Source organism: Phascolarctos cinereus, unplaced genomic scaffold, assembly GCF_003287225.1.
Source record: "Phascolarctos cinereus isolate Bilbo 61053 unplaced genomic scaffold, phaCin_HiC Scaffold_8;HRSCAF=390, whole genome shotgun sequence".
Classification (NCBI taxonomy): domain Eukaryota; kingdom Metazoa; phylum Chordata; class Mammalia; order Diprotodontia; family Phascolarctidae; genus Phascolarctos; species Phascolarctos cinereus.
Genome location: NW_027556291.1, coordinates 41,017,466 through 41,041,520, shown reverse-complemented (window position 1 = coordinate 41,041,520; position 24,055 = coordinate 41,017,466). Strand labels below are relative to the sequence as shown.

Genomic DNA, 24,055 nt, shown 5'->3' with positions numbered 1-24,055 from the left:
TGCTTTGCTAGCTTAATCTACAGCATGGAGTGAACAAGCTAGTCAAGGGAGAACTCTGGGGACTGTTATCGGTTGGGTTCCTGCTGTCTGCTCAGTCTCTGGAATTCTCACTTTACCTACCAAGAGCTGGATTTTGCCAGTTTGCCTGCGGGATTGCCACAGGGCCAGAGGATGGAAAAGTCAAAACTTCAAATGACTGTTCAATTGGCAGCCTGGGATGGATTCAGCCTGTTTGTAGAAAGGGGAAAAGCCATTTAGAGAAGAGCAACCTGGGGGATATGGTAAGTGGGAGGGTAGAAGTGGGGAAGGTTACCTTCATTTAGGCCCCAGCTGTTCTTCTCAGGGATACTGAATTATGACAGTTTATATGATTACCAAGTCTAATCTTTACATATTAATGATATCAGTCTGCTTTACAACTTGTCATCCAGAAATCTTTGCTGAGCTCTGGCACTTTTAAACCAGTAACTCCCAAACTATGCCCACCTATGGGGCAGTTAGATGTCTCAGTGGATAGAGCAGTGGTCCTGGAGGCAGGAGGACCTGAGTTCAAATCCAGCCTCAGACACTTACTTAGCTGTGCAGCTCTGGGCACATCACTTCACCGGGTTTGCCTCATTTGCCTCAGTCTCCTCATTTGTAAAATGAGCTGGAGAAGGAAAGGCAAACTACTCCAGTATCCTTGCCAAAAAAACCCCAAATGGGGTCACAGTGAATCGAAAACGACTGAATAAGGAACTCAAGATTCCACAGGACGTCTGACTCTAAGAATACCCTGGGGAGGAGGGAGGAAAGCTAGTAAGGATGGACAAGCCACCATTTCTGAGTGTACAAGCATTGCCTCAAGAGACGATGCCAGGGCTGGTATTCCACAGCATCACAAAAAAAAAATGCCCAAGGGTTCCAGTCTCTGAGTTAGAGAAACCACTGCTCTTTATTCATTCATCTTTTGCTTAGCTTGTGGATAGCTAAAAAAAAAAAGTCTCTTTCCTCTTTAAAGCAAATGCATAACTATGAAATAATTTTATCCTGTGAGGTAGGTGTGGCAGGGAACCTTATTCCTGTTTTTGTACATGCAGATGTGTATTAATGGAACTCTTTGATTTGGATTTGACTGTAGCCTAAAGTGAATCAGTCCTTTTGTTTATGCTCAATGGCTGGCTTTTTCAAACTGTGGCTCCTGGGGGGAGGCTCAAGGGTTCCTAGGGTACCTAATGGAATTACAGAGATGGGGAAGGGGGAAGTGACAGTGCATTAGATGACCTGTGATGTCTAAAATTCTATGATTCTTCCACAGGAGCTGTGATTTCCTGGGGAAGTCATAGAAGGGAATGAGTGAATGAGTGAATGAAAAGTATTTATCAAATCATCTGTGTTATGCTGTGCTAAGGGATGAGGATAAAAAGTCACAAATCTTTGTCCTCTAGGAGATGACATTCTAATATATGCCAGGGAATGAGCCCAAGACAAACAGAAGTTAAGTGACTTTCTCAGGGTCATATGGTTAGTGTGTCTGAGGTGGAATTTCAATTCAGGTATAGTTATACTTTTGACTCCAAGGGCAACACTTGATCCCTATGCTAGTTCTCTCTCTCTCTGTCTCTTTCTCTCTGTCTCTGTCTCTGTCTCTGTCTCTCTCTCACATTCTACCTAGACATACACATAATCATTATTCAGAGGCAATACTGCATGGTTGACTACTGGACTTAGAGGACCCAGATTCAAATCCCACTGCAGATAGTAGCTGTCATTTAATTTCTTTGTGCCTCAGTTTGCTTATATTTACTGAATTTTAATTCTTTTTAAATTTTTTTTTTTTTAGGCAATTGGGATTAAGTAACTTGCCCAGGGTCACACAGCTAGTAAGTGTCAAGTGTTATGTGTCTGAGGCTGGATTTGAACTCAGGTTTTCCTGGCTCCAGGGCTGGTGCTGTATCCACTGCGCCACCAAGCTGCCCCTGTTTGCTTATATTTAAAACAGGGAAGGTGATTTGTAGGGCTCCTCCTAGCTCTACATCTATGATCCTCCATTAAAGTCCTCCTCTGAGGCCGCACTGTATATCTTGTATATTCCTACATATGTATGTTTTCTCTCCATCAGAAGTTAAAGCTCCTTGAGGCAGGGACTGTTTTCAATTTTTCTAAGATACTTCGAAAATGTATAATAATGCTGGTCAGTTCACTGGTTGGAGGCGACGCTAAGTTTTGTAAAGTTTCATTGCCTTAGAAATGCACCCTCCCCCATCATAGGCTCATAGATGTTAGAGTAGAAAAGGGAGTAGTTTTTTTTTTTTAAGTAACCTGTCCAATGTCACATATGTAGTAAGTGGCAAAGCTGGAATTTGAACTCAGGTCCTGTGACTCCGAGGTCTGTCCTCTTGCCACTATGCCATGTTAAAAGGTTGTGCCTGTCAAGTTGGGGAGGGGAAAGGAGGATGAATTGTTCAGAGAGGCTCATCACCAACCTGGCTGCATCAGAATGAATTTCTCAGCCAAATTATCCTACTAAGGTAAAAAGAGACAAGGATTTGCCCCCATAGGTACAAAATCACAACTGCTTGATGAATATAGGCATATTCATTTTGTGATCAGCCCTACGATTTCATCCATGTAGGGAATTCCCAGTGATGAAGTTCCCTCCACCAATGCAGATAGCAACTCCCCAGTCAATTATAACCTTAGGCAGTTGCCCAGGGGCAGGGTCACACAGCCAGTATGTGTCACAGACAAGGCTTGAACCCAGGCATCCCTGACTCTGATGCTGGCTTTTGATTGACTTTGCCACAGTTTATTGTCATTGTTGTTGCTGTTGTTATGTTGTATTTTGGGAACCTGTCCCTGTCTTAATTCAAAACCTACAGCACCAGGAAGGTTTTTCTCCATCTTGCTCACCCAGTGCCTCTCATCTCAAAGTCTTGACTTGGCCTTTCCACCAACATTTCAAAGGAGCCCTCGGCCCTAGAGCAATGAAATCAACGCCCAAATCAGAAGGTAAGAGAATAGGTACTTTGCAACCTAAATGCTAAAATTGGAGGTTGCAGTTGGCTAGGAGATTACTTTTTAAAATGCAAAGAATCATAACTCTGTTAGATCTAACCAAAAAGTTGTTTGGAGGGAGAGGGGAGAAGTAAACTGGGCCATTCATGTCCTTGCCATCTACTGAAAAGAAAATACCGCCGTTTCCAGAATTTCAAGAGAACAGTGAAGAGAAAACAGTGCCTCTCCTTTGTGATCTGGTTTGAATTCATCTGCAGCTCCTACCCCAACCCCAAGTCCTGCATCTCCATGGTTAGGTCCATTTCAGGAAGGGACAAGGTTATAGGCAAATAGGCAAATAGGGAAGGGACTTTTGGGGGCATCTAGTCCAACCTCTTCATTTTACTGAAACCCAGAGAGATGAAATGTCTTTTTTTTTTTTGGGGGGGGGGTGTTGGTCAAATGACTTTCCCAAGGTCATAGTGCTATTATGTGGCAGAGCTTGGACTTGAACCAGATCCTCTCCAGGTTCTCTAGGCAAGAGGAAAAAGTAACCATTCGTTTAAGGCAGGAGGATGTCAGCAACTCAGTTGCTTAACTTGGATAATTCCTTTACTTCTAGGAAATAAACTTATATTCTGTGAAGGTAGACCTTTCATGAATAGTAAATCATTCTGAAAAGGGATCCAGTAATGAAAACAGCATCCAATTTCTGGATTCTGCAGGAGAGAATTTGGGCCATAATTCTAACTCATCAGACTTTGAGATAGCTATTCAGACGGGGCCTGGCAAGCTGGCACACTGTGCATTTGGTCTGGTACCTGACAGAGTAATCCATAGCAGAATGGTGCTCTGGAAAGCCCATTGGATTGGAACTCAGAAGACCCAAGCTTGAGGTCTAATTTGGTGACCAACTAGCCATGCATGTAATTATGGGCAAGTGATTTCATTCTCTGAGCCTCAGTCTGCTTGGATGTAAAATGGAGTTAATAACATTTGGGCTGCCTGCTGAGTGAGGTTGTCGAGAGTTTGGCAACTGTAAGATGCTTTATAAATGTAAGTTGTTTCTATTAATAATTGATGGTAACCGCAAATGGAGAGATGATCACTACTTCAGGAAGGCTTATACTTGGGGGAAATGTTCAATGTTTCATTGTGGGTGGGTTTGAGAATATTGACCTAAGAGTTATTTCTGCTTTGTTAGGCTGACATTGTATGCTCAGCTGTGTTGTGCTACCTATTGCAGACCCTCCTCACTTCACCTGGACTACGGGACTATTGCAGTAGCTGCTGCTGGGTCAGCCTGCCTCAAGTCTCTTCCAGCTCCAGTCCATCCTCCATTCAGCCACTAAAGTGATTTCCCTAAATTACAGCTCTAATCCTATCACTTTCCTGCTCAATAAACTCCATTGATTCCCTATCTTCTCCAGGAGCCAATACAAAATGCCCTGTTTGGCATTCAAAGCCCTTTATAACCCAGCCTTAGTCCCACTAGTTTTCCAGTCTTGTCACACCTTATTCCTTCAGCACACGTTTCTTTGATCCAGTGACACTGTCCTCCAGTCCGTTCCATCTCTCGGCTCTGAGCATTTTCTCTAGCTGCCGACCCATGCCTGGAACACCTTCCCTCCTCTGTTCTGACTGCTGACCTCCCTGGCTTCCTTGAAGTCCCAGCTAAAATCCTACCTTTTATAGGAAGCCTTCCCTAATTCCAATCATTTTCTATTTATCCTGCATGTAGCTTGCTTTGTATATATGTTTGCATGTTGTCCCTCCCATTAGATTGTAAGCTCCTTGAGGGCAGAGGCTGTCTTTTGCTTCTTTTTGTGTCCCCAGCACTTATTACAGTGCTTGGCACATAGTAGGTGCTTAATAATGTTGATTGATTGAAGAAGGCACAATCAGCATCTTGGAAAGCCTTAAGCTCTAGTTGGAAGACTAGATAGATAGACAGACAGATGGAAATATAGATAAATAGATAGATTTATATATATATATATATATATATATATATATATATATATATATGGGGGGGGAGAGAGAGAGAGACAGAGAGACAGAGAGACAGAGAGATGTGTGTATACACGTACACACACTATATTTACCTATCTGGGGATAAATGGAATCTATAATTATGTGCTGGAGAAGGGGAAGAGAAGAAGGTATCAAACTTCCCCAGCCCACGGCCTCTATGTTGGTCTTCCCCCCTATATAAATCCAACAGCAACTCAGAATTGAGAATAGATCATTTGAAGGTGGAGAAAGGTGGGCATGCCTCATGGAAGAGGCTGGACACGAGCTGGGTTTTTGTAGGAGTTAGGTTGGTGGGGGAGGGAGGATATAATGCAATGGTATCCTTACAGATAAGGTGGAGAGAGGTGGGTTGGATGATAGTACAATTAGGGCTATTCAAAATGGGATGAATGACCAGACACAAAGATCAGTAATGGGTCACTGCTGACATGTGTGTGTGTGTATATATATATATATATATATATATATATATATATATATATATATATATATATATATATATATATAGTCCTATAGAGTCACTGCTGACATGTGTGTGTGTATATATATATATATATGTATATATATATATATATATATGTATATATATATATATATACATATATATATATATATAGTCCTATAGAGTCGAAGAGGTCTCTATTAGAATGTCCCAGGGTTCTGTCCTTAGCCTTGGGCTGTTTAAAATTTTTATCAATGCCCTAGATGAAGTCATGGGTGGAATGCTAATCAAGACATGAAAAAGACGTGAAGCCCCTCAGGAGAATATATTGAGGCAGCTAAGTGGAAGAGTGGATAGCGTGATACAGGGCAGCTAGGTGGCGCAAGAGTACTGAGGCCCAAAGTCAGGAAGCTCCCCTCTTGGTGAGTTCAAATCTGGCCTCAGGCACTTACTAGCTGTGTGACCCTGGACAAGTCATTTCCCCCGGTTTGCCTCAGTTTCCTCATCTGTAAAATGAGCTGGAGAAGGAATGGCAAACCACTCCAGTATCTCTGCCAAGAAAACCCCAAATGAGGTCACAAAGAGTTGGACATAACTGAATAACAACAATAAGGATATCATACTGAGGAAGTGGTCACCCAGACTTTTCTTGAAGACCTACAGTGGGGGAGAAGCCACTACCTCCCGACACAACCCCTTGCACTTTGGAATAGTTCTAATTGTTAGGAAGTTTTTATTGTCTTCATCACCTCTTTGCAACAGTGTCCCACTGGTCATGGTTATGCCCCTTGGGACCAAGCAGAACAATTGTAATTCCTCTCCCATGACAGCCTTTCAGATCCTTGAATACAGCTCTCCTGTCCCTCTAACCTTCTTTTCTCCAAGTTAAACATACTCCGTTCCTTTGACTGATCTCATGTGGCAGAGACTCAAGACCCTTTCCCATGCTGGTTACCCTCCTCTGGATGCTCTCCAGTTTGCTGTTGGCTTTCTAATATGTGGTGTACAGGTCTTAACATGATGCTATATATGTAGTCTGAGGGACAGCAGGACTCCTTATTCCTAGAAGCTAGGCCTCTTTTAATGCACCCCAGATCACATACATTTTGTTGTGTGCCATTTCAAACTCTTGACTCATATGGAGCTTGCTATCCACTGAGATCTTCTTTAACCATGCCTAATCTATCTTTCCACTTTTTGAACCCAAGTGTAAAACTTTACATTTGTACCTATTCAATTTCAACTGATTAGGGTCAGCCCATTGTTCTTTTTGCATTGTTTTGTTGGGATTAGATAAAATTTAAAGGACAAAGAAATCTTCCCACTGGAGGGGAAGAACTTTGGGATTCATAGCAATTGCTCTCTTCCTCTTCACTCCACCGTCCAGTTCTGGGCCTGGCTGGCCCTCTGACTTCATTTCCTCCTCTTTAGCCCTCTCCTCTGCAGTAAAAATGATTTGATGAATCTGGGTTGAAAAATGAACATTCCATTCTATTCCATTGAGGCCCTGGTGGCACAGTGAATTGGGCCTGGAGTCAGGAAAACCTGAGTTCAAATCTGACCTCTGACACTTCCTAGCTGTATGACTTGGGTAAGTCACCTAATTCCTGTTTACCTTAGTTTCTTCAACTGTAAAATGGGGATGATAACAGCATCTACCTCAGAGGATTGTTGCGAGGATCAAATGAGATTATATTTGTAAAAACTGCTTAGCACAGTGCCTGGCCCATAGTAGGCACTTTTTTTTTTTTTAGGTAATTGGGGTCAAGTGACTTGCCCAGGGTCACACAGCTAGTAAGTGTCAAGTGTTTAGTCTGAGGCCAGATTTGAACTCAGATCCTCCTGACTTAAGGGCTGGTGCTCTATCCACTGTGCCACCTAGCTGTCCCAGTAGGCACTTAATAAATACTTATTTCCTCCTTCCTCTCCCCTCCATTCAGTGAGGTGGTACAATGGATAGAGTGCCAGTACTGAAGACAGGAACACTCCACTTCCCTGAGTTCAAATCTGACCTCAGACACTTCACTCTGTTTGCCTCAGTTTCCCCATCAGTAAAATGAGGTAGAGAAGGAAATGGCCAACCACTCCAGTATCTTTGGCAAGAAAACCCCAAATGGGGTCATGGAGAGTCGGACACAACTGAAACAACTGAACAGCCAGAAGTTGTGCTAAGCGCTGGGAATCCAGAGACAAAAGAAACATTCCCAGGCCTTAAGAAGCTTGCATTCCACTGGAGGAATACATGTAGGCAAATAATGGGCCAAGTGCATATCAAATGATGCAGAGTGATTTCAAGAGGTAGAGAGTCCCAATAGCCAGTGGCAGTATCTCTATGCTGGTATCAGGAAGGCTTGGTACAGTTGACCTCTGAACTGGGCTTTGAAGGAAGCCAAGGAGTCTAAGAGGCAGAGCCCAGGAGGGAGTACATGAATCCCAACGATCTGGAGAATGCAGGGAACATCTGATAAAATTACACATGGGAATCAGGACATCAGAATTGTTGACCCAGTAAAATGTCAAGGATCCACCCATGAGCTTTCTCCACAACCCAGGAGGTGAAGGGTTTCAGCATTCAGCTATAGACAGTGTGGCCTATTCAGGAAGGAAAGGAATGCTGAAAGAATTGGTCATCACTTGCATCTTAATGTTCTTGCAAAGCAACATCTGTGGAACTCTGGAAGTACTGGAGTCTGCCACTCACGTGGCTGTCTCAAAGGCCTGATTCAGCGCAGCACTTCTGGTTAGCCAGGCACATACCCCAAGCACAGAGACAGTCTGAGAAATAGGCCACTGGGCATACTAACACAATGCTCCTCACAAGAACGAGATTTCCCCTCGGTACACTTAAAAAGGGAAAAACAAAAGAAGAGGACTCCCGTTGGCTATTATCAGTGAGCTTGGTAGCCTTTGAACACACCTGAGAAAGAAATCTGTTCTCATACTCTGGGTCTCTGACTCAGGAGGGAACCAGAGGATCGCTAAGGACCCTTCTATCAGACATCTGTGACTCTTGTGGATTTCCTCTACCTCCCATTCAGTCATTTAAGGGCAAAGGTGGAGAAGATAAATGAGTGAGGAACTGTCTGTCCGCCTGGGGAAGCCATTTGCACCTGGGTACATAACAATTCCCATTTCTTTGCCTCTTAAAGGGTTACCAGGTTCTTTGCACCAATCCTGAGAGAAGTTCACTATCCTGAGCATGGCGTCAAGGCCTACGTTTGAACCCAGGTCTCTTGATGCCAACTGTAGTTTTCTCCGTTCCTTCCCCACCCCCAATACCTAAGAGCTAGAATAAAGCTCATCTCACCCAATTCTTCCATTTTACAGATTAGGAAACTGAGCCCTAGAGAAGGGGTGTGTGTGTGTGTGTGTAACATATATAACATTTTTTAAATGTACAAATTGCTTTTACTTAGTTTATCTGTTCTAGGTTAAGGCAGCTGTGTGGTATAGTGGCTAGAATGCTGGACTTGGAAGTACTTGGACAAGGAAGATGAGTTCAAATTCTGTGACCCTAGCAAAGTCACTTAACCTTTCTCAGCCTCATTTTCTTCATCTGTGAAATGTGTACCTCCCTCGGAAGATCAAATGAGAAAATAGGTAATAGTTTATAAAACACTTTGCAAAACTTCAAAGTGCTTACTCTTTAAAGAGCCTTACAACAACTCAGGGAGATAGGTCTTCCAGATTTTGTTAGCCCCGTTATCTGAGGGGCTATCTCTAGAACTCCTGATCTAGATCTGGCCACTAGTCCCAGATGGCTCCGGAAGAGAAACTGAGGCTGGTGACTTTGCACAGCCCTCCCTCACTTCAGTCCAATTCACTTGCAAGTCATGGCATCACCTTCCTGATGTCATGGTCCTCTTCCAGCATGAAGAACAAACAACAACAATTCTTGTTATCCACATGAGGAAATTGAGGCTTTCTAGGTGAAGTGACATGCCCAGGGTCACCTATCTAGCAAGTGTCAAAGGCAGGAATTTGAACACAGGTCTTACTGATTCCAAGTTGAGAACTCTTTCCACTCTGTCAGGTAGCTTAGTAAATAGCAGTCACACTTTAAACCCAGGTCCTCACCCTAGAATCCCAGGGCTCCCCATTACATACATCACTGTTGCTACTTCTCCCATGTAAGAGGAAACTTGAGCCCGACAAATATTACCCGAGCCATGGGACCTTAGGAGGGAACTCAAAGTACACTTTGTCTAAACCCCCTCCTTTTGAGGAGGAGGAAACTGAGACCCAGAGAGAAGTGACTTGAGCAAGGTCATCCAGCCAGTCAATGGGAGAGCTGATTTGGAACAAAGAGCATTGGAGTTGAACCTGGCTTTGAGTCCCAGCTGCAGTACTCACCAATTGAGTCGTCTTGGGCAAGTGACCTCACCTTTGAGGGCCTAAGGAGGGATGGGCTAGATCAGGAGCTCTTAACCTGGGTTCTTGTAGACTTGGGTTGTTGTTGCTTTTTATTTCAGTAACTGTATTTTTTTTTTTGGTGAGGCAATAGGGGTTAAGTGCCTTGCCCAGGGCCACACAGCTAGTAGTCAAGTGTCTGAGGCCGGATTTAAACTCAGGTCCTCCTGACTCCAAGGCCGGAGCTCTATCCACTGCACCATCTAGCCGCTCAATAACTATTTTAACGTGATTGGCTTCCTTTCTAATGCTACCTATGTGCTTTATTTTATGCATTTACAAACTAGTTCTGAGCAGTGATCCCTAGGCTTCATTATGCTGCTTCAGAGATCCAGGGCCTGAAGAAGGTTAAGAACCTCTGAGCTAGATAATCGATAATCTTTAAAGTGTCCTTCCAGCCCTAATTCCTAGAATTTTATGAACCCAGACCTCTGACTTTCAGGCCAACTCATTCCTTCCACTCTAGGACCACAAAAAGTGGAAAAAGGCAATTTGACACCCCCCCTCCCCCACCTCAAGGTTGAGTTTTTCCTAAGCACCTGAAGATGAAGATGTGTGGACAAGTGTGGACTTTGTCCCAGGCCGGGTACCCCTGGGGACTTTAGGTGTTACTGGTTCTGGTAACATTCAGTCCAAGCTGGGGCTGGGAAAGGGGGCTGAAGACATTTCTGGCTCTGAAATGGAACTAGGCACAGCGTGGCTTCAGTGTCCTTGGAGGTCTGGGACCCACTGTTTCCGTCAGAGGCCCTCCAGTCAATCACTCCTTTCACTATTCAGTGGTTTCTGTGTATACTCTTTGGAAGGTACTCAGTCCCTTGGCCAGTTTATACACAAGAGTCTGACTGGCTGGAACTAAGGTCAGTTCATCTGGCTCATTTTACATACACTTGGTACCCCCAGGCAGTAGAGGCCGGGACAAGCAAACATGAAGCTGAAGAAAAACATTCAATTGTAAGAACTCCTGGGTCAAAGGGTTTTATCTCAGAACTCATCTAGGCCAACTGGACAACCAGAGCCCAAGAGAGGGGAGGGACTAGTTCAGGGTCCTCCAACATATTCCTTATTGGGATTACATAGATCCAATAAAAAAGAGGGCACTTCTGAAAACTCAGCCAACTGGAAAGTAAAACATGGTGCCTGGCACATAGTAGGGGCTTAATTAATGTTTGCTTGAAAGAGGACATGCCTTTGGAGGCAGGACACTTGGGCCCTAATTCCAGTAGCTGGGTGGCACAGTGGATAGAGTGCTGGGCCTGAGGTCAGGAAGACCTGAGTTCAAATCTGACCTCAGACATGTATTAGCTGTGTGACCCTCAGCAAATCACTTCACCTCTGCTTCAGTTCCTCATCTGTAAAATGGGGCTCATAATGGTACCCACCTGCAAGGGTTGTTGTAAGGGTCCAGTGGGATAATAATTGTAAATTGCTTAGCACAGTGCCTAGCACATAATAAGGGCTATATAAATGTTCTAGGCTTCACTATTTGTCCACTAAGGGAATTAGAGTAGGTGATCTCTCAGAGGGCTTTTTTTCTCTAAAATACAATTGATCCTAAATGCTAATGAGCTCATTAAAGTATTTAGCTGCGGTGATTTTATACATTCTGGGAAGGAGGACAGAGGAAATGCAACTACTTGGTTCCCCTCCACCCCACCTTAGGCAGGAATTGGGTACTCATGGGACTCCAAAAATGGCCCATGTTGGAGCATGAGAAGCTAGAAGCATGGACCTATGGGCCAGAACAGTGTATTTGAATCCCCCTAGCTATGTGACCTTGGGTCCCTTGCTGGGTCTGGCTTTCCACATCTCTATATAGAAAGCATTGGGCAGCCACTCTCCAAGGTTTCCTTCTGGTTCTTAACCCCCATGAGGAAGGGAGGAGGGGTGAAGCCCTGCTGCTCCTCTTCTTCCTCCTTCTCATCAGTGCCCATTCCTGGAGGTTTAGCCCCTGAAGAGACCTTAGAAAGCTTTTCCAGAGCTTCTTAAACTGGGGGCTGTGAAGTCCATTGAAGTCTGTTGATAGATTTTAGGGGGCCCATGAACTTGGATGGGAAAAAAATTCCATCCTTATTTTCACTTAAGCTTTGCTTTCCCTTGGGAGCCTCTATTTTGCTTTATGTTTTTAAAAACATGACTCTGAAAAAGGGGTCCATAGGCTTCACCAGACTCCCAGAAGGGTTTGGGACCCCAAAGGGATGAAAAGCCCCTGATTATAAACCAAATGTTATGAAGGAAACTGGATCCTAGAGAAAAAAAGAGACTTGCCCAACAGGGGTCATAGAGCTTGTTTGAGTGAAATGCAAATAATGATAAACATAACATTCATGTAACGTTTACTATGTGTCAGGCATGGTACTAAATGCTTTACAATTATTCTCATTTGGTCCTCATCACAACTGTGATTTCCCCCATTTTGCAGATTAGCAAACTGAGGCAGACAGAGGTGAAGTAACTTGCCCAGGGTCACACAGCTAGGAAGTGTCTGAGACTGGATTTGAACTCAGGGCTTCCAGACTCCCGGCCCAGCACTACAAGCACTGGGCTCACCTAGCCAGTCTCTAGCCAGAGAATTTGTTAAATTCCTTTTTGTTGTTGTTATTGTTGTTCCTCAGTCGGGTCAAATTCTTTGTAACCCCATTTGAGGTTTTCTTGGCAAAGATATTGGAGTGGCTTGTGGTTTCTTTAACAAACAGGTTAAATGACTTGCCCAAAGTCACACAGCTAGTAAGTGTCTGAGGCCAGATTTGAACTCAGGTCTTCCTGACTCCTGTTAAATTCTCTACGGAAGATATTTCATGTAAACTTTTATCTTTTATTCTGGAAGGCATTTTTATTAGATTTCTTTATTAATGATGACGTTTATAATAAAAGGTTGTTTTTTTTTTAAGTAAAAGATATTGGCAGGCACCCTGCATAAATCCCACCAGAAGTAAACAATGGAAGTTGGTCTTTTTGCTTAGTACAAGCAACCATGCAGTAAAACAAGGCCCTTGTTGAATGTGGATTTTTTTGAGAGAATAAGACTGATTTCATTTTGTGCTATGTTTGCTGTTATTACATCAACTTACCCAATATCTCCTTCAGTATCTCCCTTCCCCCAATCACTTCACAGTTACAAAAGAAAACTCATCCCCTTCCCCTTTATCCCATCTGATAAATGTGCAGTAGAGGCTTAACAAATATTGATTAACTGACAAAGAAAATATTCAGGCCTGCTGGTCCAGTGGAAATGTCGATGCTAAAGAACACACCTTTTTCTTTTGTAATCATTTAAGATCCTTTTGATAAATAATAAAGCATAAAGATAAGAGTATCTTTTGATAAAAATATAAACTGCTTTGGGTCACAACTCTGGAGGAAAGGGGAGAGAGAGAGAGAGAGAGAGAGAGAGAGAGAGAGAGAGAGAGAGAGAGGAGACACAGAGACAGAGAGACACAGAGATAGACACAGAGACAGACACAGAGAGAGTCACAGAGAGAGAAAGAGAGAGAGAGAGAGAGAGAGAGAGAAAGAGAGAGAGAGAGGAGACACAGAGACAGAGAGACACAGAGATAGACACAGAGACAGACACAGAGAGAGTCACAGAGAGAAAGAGAGAGAGAGAGAGAGAGAGGAGACACAGAGACAGAGAGACAGAGAGATAGAGACAGAGACAGACACAGAGAGAGTCACAGAGAGAGAAAGAGAGAGAGAGAGAGAGAGAGACAGAGAGACAGAGAGACAGAGAGACAGAGAGACACAGAGATAGACACAGAGACAGACACAGAGAGAGTCACAGAGAGAGAAAGAGAGAGAGAGAGAGAGAGAGAGAGAGAGAGAGAGAGAGAGAGAGAGAGAGGAGACACAGAGACAGAGAGACACAGAGATAGACACAGAGACAGACACAGAGAGAGTCACAGAGAGAGAAACAGAGACAGACAGACGCAGAGAGACAGAAAAAGGGGAGGGGAGGAGAAGGGAGAGGGGAGAGGGAGTGGTGTTCATTACCTACTTATGCTGTGGCTCATGCTCTTGAGTGGATCAATAAATTGCAATTTACCCGTCTGCCTGTTTCCCGTATTGGCTTATTCATGCAGTACAGTGGCTTAGCAAAGACCCTCAAAATTCCTGCAGCATCCTCAAAGCTAGAGTGAAGCTGGAGCTGATATTCTTGAGAGGACCTGGGTTCTGTGATGTCTTAGAGGGTCTTCAAATGTGATGTAGCACAGAGGGGTCAAACACACACTGGTCAGTTGTGGCCCAGAACACTCCCAACTGGGCCCAACCAGATTAAAATGTTTAACAAAACAAATATTTAACAATAAAATTTAACAAAATAATAAAAAATTTAATAAATATTTAGCAAAACAAATAAAACGTAGATAATATGATGGTTTCAAACTAAGTCGTACATAGCCCAAAGGGATCCTTATATATTTATTAATGGCCCTGTTTCTGTTATTTGAGTTTGCCGCCACTGGGCCAGTGGATGGAGCCCTGGGCTAGTGGATGGAACCCTGGGCCTTCCAGGCTTCTTCCACCTTGGTCTGCCCCCACCCCTCCAGCACTCTTTGATCCAGTGACACTGGTCTCTTGGCTGTTCCATCTTGGCTCTGGACATTCTCACTGGCTGTCCCCCATCCCTGACGCGCTTTCCCTCCTCATCTCCACCAGGCTTCCCTGGCTTCCTTCTAATTACTTCTAAAATTCCATCCACCTTTTCCGACCCCACTTAATTCAAGTGCCTTCCACCTCTTAATTATTTCCTATTTAGCGTCTAAATAGTTTACTTTGTATATATTTGTCAGTGTGTTGTCTCTGCCTTAGATCATGAGCTCCTTGAGGACAGGGGCTGTCTTTTGCCTCCTTTTGTAGCTTCTGCATTTAGCACAGGGTCTGGCAAATAATAGGCACTTAGTAAATACTTTGACTGATTGGACTTGGAGTAAAAAACAAAAACAAGAAACTGAGTTTAAAAATTTTTTATTTTAATTCCACATCTAGTAGTGCCACCCTGGGCAAATCATTTAACCTCTCTGTACAATTTCCTGTTCTACAAAACAGATAAAATGCTTTGCAAACTTTTAAAGCACTATAGAAATGTCCAGTTATAATTCTTGTTCCCTCCCCCTCCCTCTCATCCAAGTCTGGTCTTCCTATAATGTACAAATATTGTTCCTTTTGCAAAGAAAGTTGGCTTATGGGGGGCTGGTGCAGGTCCTCAGGGGCTTAAATGTGTCTGATAGATGCTGCTGCTTCTTCATTCATGGTTATCCAAGGGTAAAAATTGTAAAGGTCTGTTAAAAACCAAAAACCAAAAACCAAACTTTCAGAGATGTGCTGGAGTCAGCTCAAACCAGCTCCTGAGAACTGATTGTTAAATTTTCAGTGTGAGCATTTTTGGCTTGGAAATCAACAGGCTACAAAGGCTTGATTTATTGTTTTGTTGATTTTCTAGACTTAAGAAAGTGAGGGAGAAAGTGTGACTAAATGTGGATTAAACTTAAAAGTGTGGTGCTTACATCCCCCCCCAAAAAAAAACCTAGTTGTTAAACATTTACCTGCATACCACTAAGATTACAACTTAAGGAGGCAGCTAGGTGGCAAAGTGGATAAAGCACTAGCCTTGGATTCAGGGAGGACCTGAGTTCAAATTTGGCCTCTGACATTTACTAGCTGTGAGACCCTGGGCAAGTCACTTAACCCCAATTGCCTTAGGAAAAAAAACAACTTAATCAAATGAGACTCCAATGGCCAACAGCTTCACCCTCTGAAAGAAAATGGTAGGAGTAGAACCCCTGATATAGGAGAGGGGAATGTAGATTCAAATTCAGCACTTCCAAATAATAATAATAACAATTAGAGAAAACATACCTCAGAGGAGGTGTCTGTTGGATAGGGATGACAGAGAAAGAGACCTTTTTTGTTTTTTCTCTTAAAGATCAGCCTTAACCCCAAATCACTGGTCCCAGATTAAGCCCTACTTCATCACTGTTTGGGCCTGATTGGCTCAAAATGAATGTAAGTAACAATTATTTCGATTTTGGTCAAAACTCGTGAGGCTGTTCCCCTCCCAGATCTATTTTTTTTAAAAGAGGCCATTATTTGTTTCATTTTTTTTTTAAACCTTAATCACTGAATGGGCAGAGTCGCAGTCAAAATGAGAGCTGGGATAGACCTCTTCTTCAAAAGGTCAGGTTCCCCCACTGTTTTCTGGGCCATCTCCAGTCGTCCTAATCTACGTCTGACTAATGTCATCTGAAGGCTCCAGAGGAAAAAGTGAGGCTGGTGACTGTGGAAGCCCTCCTTTGTTGAATGCAATTCACTCACAAGGCATGGCATCACCTTCATGATTACATATTTTTCTTCGAAAATGAAGGACAAATAGCGTGACACAAAAACCTAGAGAGGAAAATCAGGTTTAACTCTTGTCCCCAAATCAGAGAGGGGCCACAAGGCTTACTTAGTTTTCAGTTAAATCAGAGAGATACCAAAAATTTTCTGTAGCCATCAAAATGAACTAGATCTCACAATTTACTCAAGGAAGCAGCACAATGGGAACCCAAGTTTTACTGAACCTTGAGAGAGTGTACAAATAACCCACGCCATTCCTATCTTACTCTGCCCTCTGTATTTAATATAAACACTGTCCACAACCACCTAAGGGGTTACTGATAAGATTGATGAGATGTCCATACAAATACCTACATACTAATACATACAAAGATACATCCAAACTAAATATTTTAAATACCACAGAAGACTGAACTCTCAAAACCTTCCAAATTACATATCTATATTTGTTGAATTTTCCATTGAGTTCTGGACTTTTGTGATGTATACCTGAAAGTTTTTTCAGTTTGTTAAATGTCCTTTTCTCTTTTAGTTTAAACCCATCCTGACGTAAAAATCAGTTAATAGAACTCTGGGAAATAATTACATTTTGGATTTTTACACTCAAAACACAAAAACATGATAGTTTGTGTGGACTTTTTACATATCTTGCTACTGTCTTGAAGTTGTTGGTTGTTTCAATTAATTTTTAGTTGAATCTTTATGGTTTTCTGTGTAGACCATATCATCTTCAAAAGGGATTGCTTCATTTCCTTTTTGAAAACAGCATATCAATAACTATACATATAAGATACATTTAGAGTAGATGGAGGATAATACAAAAAAACAAGATATTAGCCTTTAGGAGGGAAGAGAAGTGATTTGGAAAAGGCTTCATGTGGAAAGTAGATTTTGAATTTTGCGTAACGCTAACTAAGCAAACTAAGGTGATGGGGCAGAACTTTATATTCTTAGCAAAAGATCTGGAGTGCAAGGTTTGGGAAATGTTTGTCGGCCCCTATACATGAATTGTAGACTGTGCTCGGGGACTCAAATGTAAGAAGCCGGGAAATGTAGTTACTGATGCCTGTATACTAATAGGGGAGAAAACAAGCTTCACAAATGTATGTGTGGTGTAGAGAACTCTGCTCGAATTTGGGATATAACCTGGAAGAACATCATAAAATACTTTAATTTGATCTTAAAGACATGTGTACTTTGAAGCAGAGGTGGAAAAGTGTGTTGCAAAGGGAATGATAAAGAATGTGTAAAATCAGATTGAGTATGATGTTTGAAGAACAGAGAGAAGGCGAGTTTGGCTGTATCACAGTATGAAGACTGAATTAATATTTAACAAGTTTGGAAAGATAGATTGGGGCAGGATTGAATGAGGCTTTAAAAGCTAAGCATAAAAACTTATATTTAATTTCAGTCACCAGAATTTACTGAGTAGTGGAGTGATGTTGTCAGACTTGATATGGTCAGATGTCCATCTGCTAAATAATTATTAAAATATTAAGTACATTTTTATATAATTTTTGTAATAGTATGAAAAATGACAGAGTAGAGCTTATTTTTTAAATCTTTTTTATTTATCAAGTGAGCACTGATGATTCAGGACTGAAAGTTACTGAAAACATTACTGAACATGAAGATGATCAACAGTCAAAGACAAGGTGGTTTAATAACTTTTAGGTTCCTTTACCCATGTTTTTGCAGTTAGGTGTTAATAAATTATTATAATAATTATTATAATTTATTATATTCATCTGGATTTTTTATTTGGGCTTAGTTGACATTTCTGTATAATTGTGTGCTTCAGAGTTCATGTTTTCTAATTTAGAAATTGCAAATTTAGAAGATAGTCTGATAAAAAGGAACCTAATGCATGTGTCTGTACAAAATGTAGTTCTTAGGATAATAAATGTACCAGATTTTTTTTCCTCCGAGTTCTGGTAATTGCTGTATAGTTGCCTTTGTTGGTATAGTTCAAAAAAAGAAAAGAAAAGAAAAGAAAAGTAACTTAGTGCTTCAGATTGTTCAGGGTAAGGATTTTTGAACTACTGATTTAATTTGATGTAATCTAATTGTTTATGAAGATGGTTTGAAAAATACATTTGTATTGACTTTGTCACTTATTAACAATTGTAGGAGATAATTTTTTATTGATTTAAAAATTTTTTGGATATTTTATTTTTTGACCAATAAACATTTATTAAGCCCCTACTCTTTGCTGGGGATACCAAAGTGCTGGGGATACAAAAAGAAGCAAAATGGTAAATTTATTTTTACATTTCTATAGACTTCACCAAGCTCCTTATTGAGAAACTTCAAAATAAATGAGGACAATAGTTGCATAGTCATTACTTTTCTTTAAAGCAAGGAAACAAAAGATTATTTTGGAAAATATTCTTGAAGATGCTTAGCTACTGACAACTTAATTTCCGACTCTTGATCCTTTTGTTGAAACAGTCTGTTTAGAAAAAATCTATGTAGATGGATTGGCTAGTTGGATATAGCTAGATAGATGATAGATTGATTTCTATGTATAAATTTAGGCATATAGGTATGTATACCTATATGCCCATGATATATAATATTGTATATTATATTACTGTTGGATTATATCTATTCTACTAACATATCTGTTATTCTATAAGTATTATGTTTTATATGTATCATCTAAATTGTTAAGAAAATTACATTATTTTCTAGTTCTTAAATTCTTTATTTGTAATGCCAGTTTGTGAGATGAGTCATTTTGAATATGATACTCTAATAAACTTATTTCATTTATTTCATTTTCAAACAAAAATAATAAGATTCAGAGTTGGAAGGAACTGTACTTATAGGGAGGATATAACTGGGTAGTAGTAAATGAGAAAGCAAGGATTCAAAATTTAGCTTCTCTAAATCCAGATCCAAAATTCTTTCCATTCTACAAGGTCAATAACTTGAATTTGTCTTTCACAGTTAATAAGCTGTGTCCAGCAGATACAAATGAACAGAAAGCTACTACAACAATATAGTCAAGAAATACTGAATCGACAAGAAGCTGAAATTCAACTCATCACCTTCAGCTGCCAGAACCTCCAAATCTAGTCATAAATCCCTCTAGTTAGCAGCATATTGATGTGAAAGGAATGTATCAACCAATTGTTCATGGTATGGAACCCCAACTAATAAGAAGCAAGAATCCAAAAGCCTCTCAAAGAAAATCAGTGTAATTTTCCTCTAAAATGTTGAATGTGTTATAAAATTAACACTAGCTTACTGGAGATCAACTGTCTTAATTCTTTGCTCCCTACAAATGCCATACTTTGTATTCAATTTAGAGTTTTTAAAATTCATTTTATTTTGAAATTTGAGATTCATATTGGCTACATTTTTGTTATATATGCTAAATTGAGAAGACATTTCAAATACTTTTCACTGAAAACTCATTCAAAAATACTAACATAGGATCTATATTGTTTCCTCTAAATTTTGTCACCTGTTTATTTTCACTGTGAAACCACCCTGAAAACAATCAAATTAGTTTTAAAAAGTTTCTATATTTATGTTTATCAGATTCTAATATAAGATGTCAAGAGCTGATAATAAGAGATAACTTTGTTTTCTAATACTTCTTGAAATCAAAAAGGAAGAAGCAATCTCATGTTGATTTACTTCAAATCATAACTTTGTGTTTTACCAAGTTGCATATATACATGAGAAATTTAGGAATGAGCAATCATCTTGAAATGGTTTGCAATTTTCTTCCACAGCCACCTTTCAGTTAAATTTTAAAAGTTGACTCTCAGTTAATTAATTCCTTATTTTCGCATGATCCTGTGGTGCAGGATTTGATCACAAATTGAAAGTTTTAAAGTATTCAAAATATTTAAAAAGTATTTCAAGTACTCAAAGCAAGGTTTGTTTCCCTGTTACAGTTTTCATCTTCTGTTTCTCCCCTCCAAAATATTTAAAATGTTAGTATTAAAATTTCTCCTTTTGAATGAATTTCATAAATATCTCTCAATTTTTCTTGTGATAGTTTTTGCTGGTTTTTTATTGGTTAGTGAGAAGATTATTAACATATTAAAAAAGTTCAACAAAAAAAATACAAGACAGTTGTACGGTCCTATTTGTTGAAATGAGTTTTCAGATTTTTAGCTTTTTTTGAGGTTTAGGTTTAACACATGAGAAGTATTAAATTAATAGGAAATGTGAAAGAATGAAGCAAGAACTGAAAACTTTACATCATCTGTCTCCCCCTCCCAAAATGTTGGAGAATATATGAATTGAGTAAAACTTCCAACTTTACTGAAAACTTGCAGCAATACCTGTTATATTTGTTTGAGATGCCACTTCTATTTGTTTTTTCTGTTACCAGGTTACAGTGGCCTTAAAAGACCGATTACTTGTTAAACACACTTAAGATGATTTGTTTATTTTAAAACCATTTGTTGTTTTATGTTTTTTAATTCAGTTACATAGTAAAACTTCAGTCTGTCATGCAAAAACTCATATACCTATGAAAAATTAAGCTTAATTTCTGTTAGATGGTTTTTTAATTCCCCACAAAACTTGAAGTGCTTTAGAAACTATTTCACCTGTCAGTTTTTTCAAATATACATAAGAACTAGAATTGCATGTCTGTGTGGAGAGGGGAAGTTAAAAACTCAAATACAGCAATGTATGTTATCTTTCGAAATGTTGTTTAGTAATTGTAGTTATTAATCTTTAAACATGTTTAGATAAAAAGTGATTAAAATACACAGTGTTTTGATTGCTTAAAGTTTTGATTACCCAAACTAACCTGTGTGTCATATGTTAACCGTTGCCAGCATGGGTACTACTCCCTTGAGTTAGTTAATGGATGCATTTTATCTTATGATAAAATCATTGCAACTTTGTTATCCTTAGTCTGTTCTTCAGGAAAATAATGATACCAATTCCCATACTATTTCAGAACTCTTACAAATTAAACTTTATTATTAGCTATGTTTTACTCAGTAACTGGAAACCAGAATTGAACGGGATTTCACAGTCATCACAAACAAGTCCTGACTAAATACTAGTTTGCTTCAGTGATATTTGACAAGTATTCATTTGCTCAGCACTTGCAAACTCCCAATGAGAAACTCTCTCACAAAGCAACTCATCTTTTAGAAATTCTAATTTTTATTTTCTTTCATAACAACTAATCTCAACTTTTACTGTCTAATCCGACTTCTTCCATTTGAGTCCAAGTAGATCAAAAGGAATGCTTCTGCCCTCACTCCGTTTGACTTCTACTGCAGCTGCCCAAGAAAAGAAAGCTGTTATGAGTTCTTACCTTCTGTCATCTGATGTGTTCTTTCGTATCAATCTTTCCTGATCCATGCTAGATCCAGTCCGCCCAATGAAGACTGGAGAGGGCAATGTAGTATCTAATGGGGCTCAGAATAGGGTTTCTCACCTAATACCTTGGGAGTTCCAGACCAGGGTGATCAACAAATATTGAAACTGCCTAGTAGGAGTGACAGATTTTGAAACTGTTCTTGGTAGTCTCGTTATTGGTTACACCAGAAACTCTTTGTTGAAGCAGCAGCTGTTGTCATATGTTAATGCCTTGTCTGAAGCTATGGGTCTCTTTGTTTGATGGTTGGTTTCTTGATCTTGTTTCCCATACCCCACTCCCAACTAGGAGACTTCTATTTAGAGGATAAACCAAATCCAGTCTAAATGAGTTCTTACCCTGGGGAAAAAAGCTCCTGTTCTTGTATCCCTCCATTAGAATTTAGAGTGACCCAGCTAATGAAGGAGAGAACCAGCCAGATAGCTGGAAGCAGCTGAGTTTCATGTTCAAACCACATTTTCAGTAGCAGTAGGTGAAGACATTTGGAGTTGACTTTCACTTATTAAGGGATTGCCTTTCAGAAGGGATTTAGGGCTTTCAGAATCTCCATTAAGGGTCTTTGGTTAGAGAGAAAACATTGATCATCATTTATTGCTTATTAGATAGTCTAATTAATAACTTGTTGTTAATTAACCAGAAATTCTGTATCTCAGGGTTTTTCATTCATAACAATGAATATGTACATTATTTCCAAAGTTATTGTATTAAACATGACAACTTCAAAACAAAACACAAAACCTAATGCGTCACATGATACCTATTACCACATTTGGGTAGATGGAAGTATATGAGCTAACAAAGGATATCAGTAAATGTACCAAAAAGGCAATGTCAGAGAAAGAAAGGAAAGAGCACTAAAGAATGAACATTGTAAGAAGTACAGCACCCAGCATGAGGAACATATTATTTCCACAGTATTTTGGCCTTGTCAGACCACATATAGAAAGTTTTGTTCAGTTCTGGGTGTGAGTTTAAAGAAGGTCATTGGCAACAAGAAATCTGCCCAGAGTTCAACCTTGTTGGTGAAGATAGTGGATATTAACTTTGTTTTTTGTATTACATGGTAATAATCATATATTTGAAGAGCTATCTGGCTAAAGAGGAATTAGATATATCCACTTTGATCTGAACTTGGAGCAACAGATGAAAATTATAAAGCAAAAGAGAAGGAAGTGAAGTCAAGATGAAAAAATAGCAAGAGGTAGAGCAAACTTCTCCCTCTTCCCCCCCAAAAAAAACCCCAAACCCATTAAGGCTAATGAGAACTCATAGAACCCATGGGGCTGAGGACAACACTACTACTCACATAGCTGAACAAATATGCTAGACAGAAGAATTCCATGAGGTGAGAAGAGAAGAGTTATTGGCTGGATTTCTGAACTTAACTCAATTACAGGCCCGCTAAACTTCTGAATTAAGGTCAGAAACAAAGAACCATGACTTAGGCAGTTAAAGGACAATACTAATTATAAACAGGATCAATAAAAATAACATAGAATCAATGTAAACTCACGTATACATATAAACTTGCATATGCATATTTAGATTAGTAGACACACAAACAGACATATGTCCTTAGCACCATTAAATGGCTCAACATCAGATACTGACAATGTTTTATCACTAAGTTTTGGGGAAAAAAAGAAGATGGCAACCTTAATAGCGGACAAGATCCTGATTATCAGGCTTAGCCAATCCACAGAATTTTATCCTTATCGCCACTTACCCTTTGGACATTTGGAACTAATCATCTCAACAATATCTCAAATTCAATATGCTTACAACAGAACTCATATTTTCCTTTAAAACTTCCCCTTTAAAATGAACTTCCTTATGATCACTGTGGGCACATCTTTCTAATTATTCAAATTTGGGATTTAGATGTAACACTAGACTATTTACTTTCACTCCCTACCACATCCAGCCAATTATGACATTTCATTTCATGTATTCCATAGTCCAGCTAGACTATTTGCTAGTCTTCCAATGCGTTACTTTTTTTTGAGGATAGGCAATGGGGTCAAGTGAGTTGCCCAGGGTCACACAGCTACTAAGCGTTCTGTGTCTGAGGCCAGATTTGAACTCAGGTCCTCCTGAATCCAGGACCAGTGCTATACCCACTGTGCCGCCTAGCTGCCCCAATGTGGTATATTTTAATACTGGTTGAACCCCATGACAGAAATATTTTCCCTTCTCACTTTGGCTAAAAGGAATCTAAGGCTTCCTTTAAGACTCTGCTTAATTGCTATCTCGTCAACTGGACTTTCCTGGTCCTCTCGGCTCACAAACAATAAGTATTTTTTTTAATTTAAAGAAATTTTACTTTATTTTTCTCGATCAATAGAAATCTACCTTCTCCATCCCTCTCCAGTCGAAACTTCTTCCCTACTTTAGAAAGTAAGAAAAACAAAATCCTTTTTACATATAGGCAAGCAAAATAAATTTCTGCACTGACCATTTCCAGTTACACTCTGAGTCATTCACTTTTCCATCAGGAG

The 24,055-nt window shown here is 40.0% G+C and overlaps 1 long non-coding RNA gene across 1 annotated transcript; it reads left to right on the top strand.

Moving 5' to 3' along the window:
• Window positions 1-16,859: 16,859 nt before the first annotated feature.
• On the top strand, window positions 16,860-20,932 carry LOC144454963 (uncharacterized). Its single transcript, XR_013483525.1, has 2 exons — window positions 16,860-17,850; window positions 19,148-20,932. It is a non-coding gene; the product is annotated as an uncharacterized LOC144454963 (long non-coding RNA).
• Window positions 20,933-24,055: the final 3,123 nt, after the last annotated feature.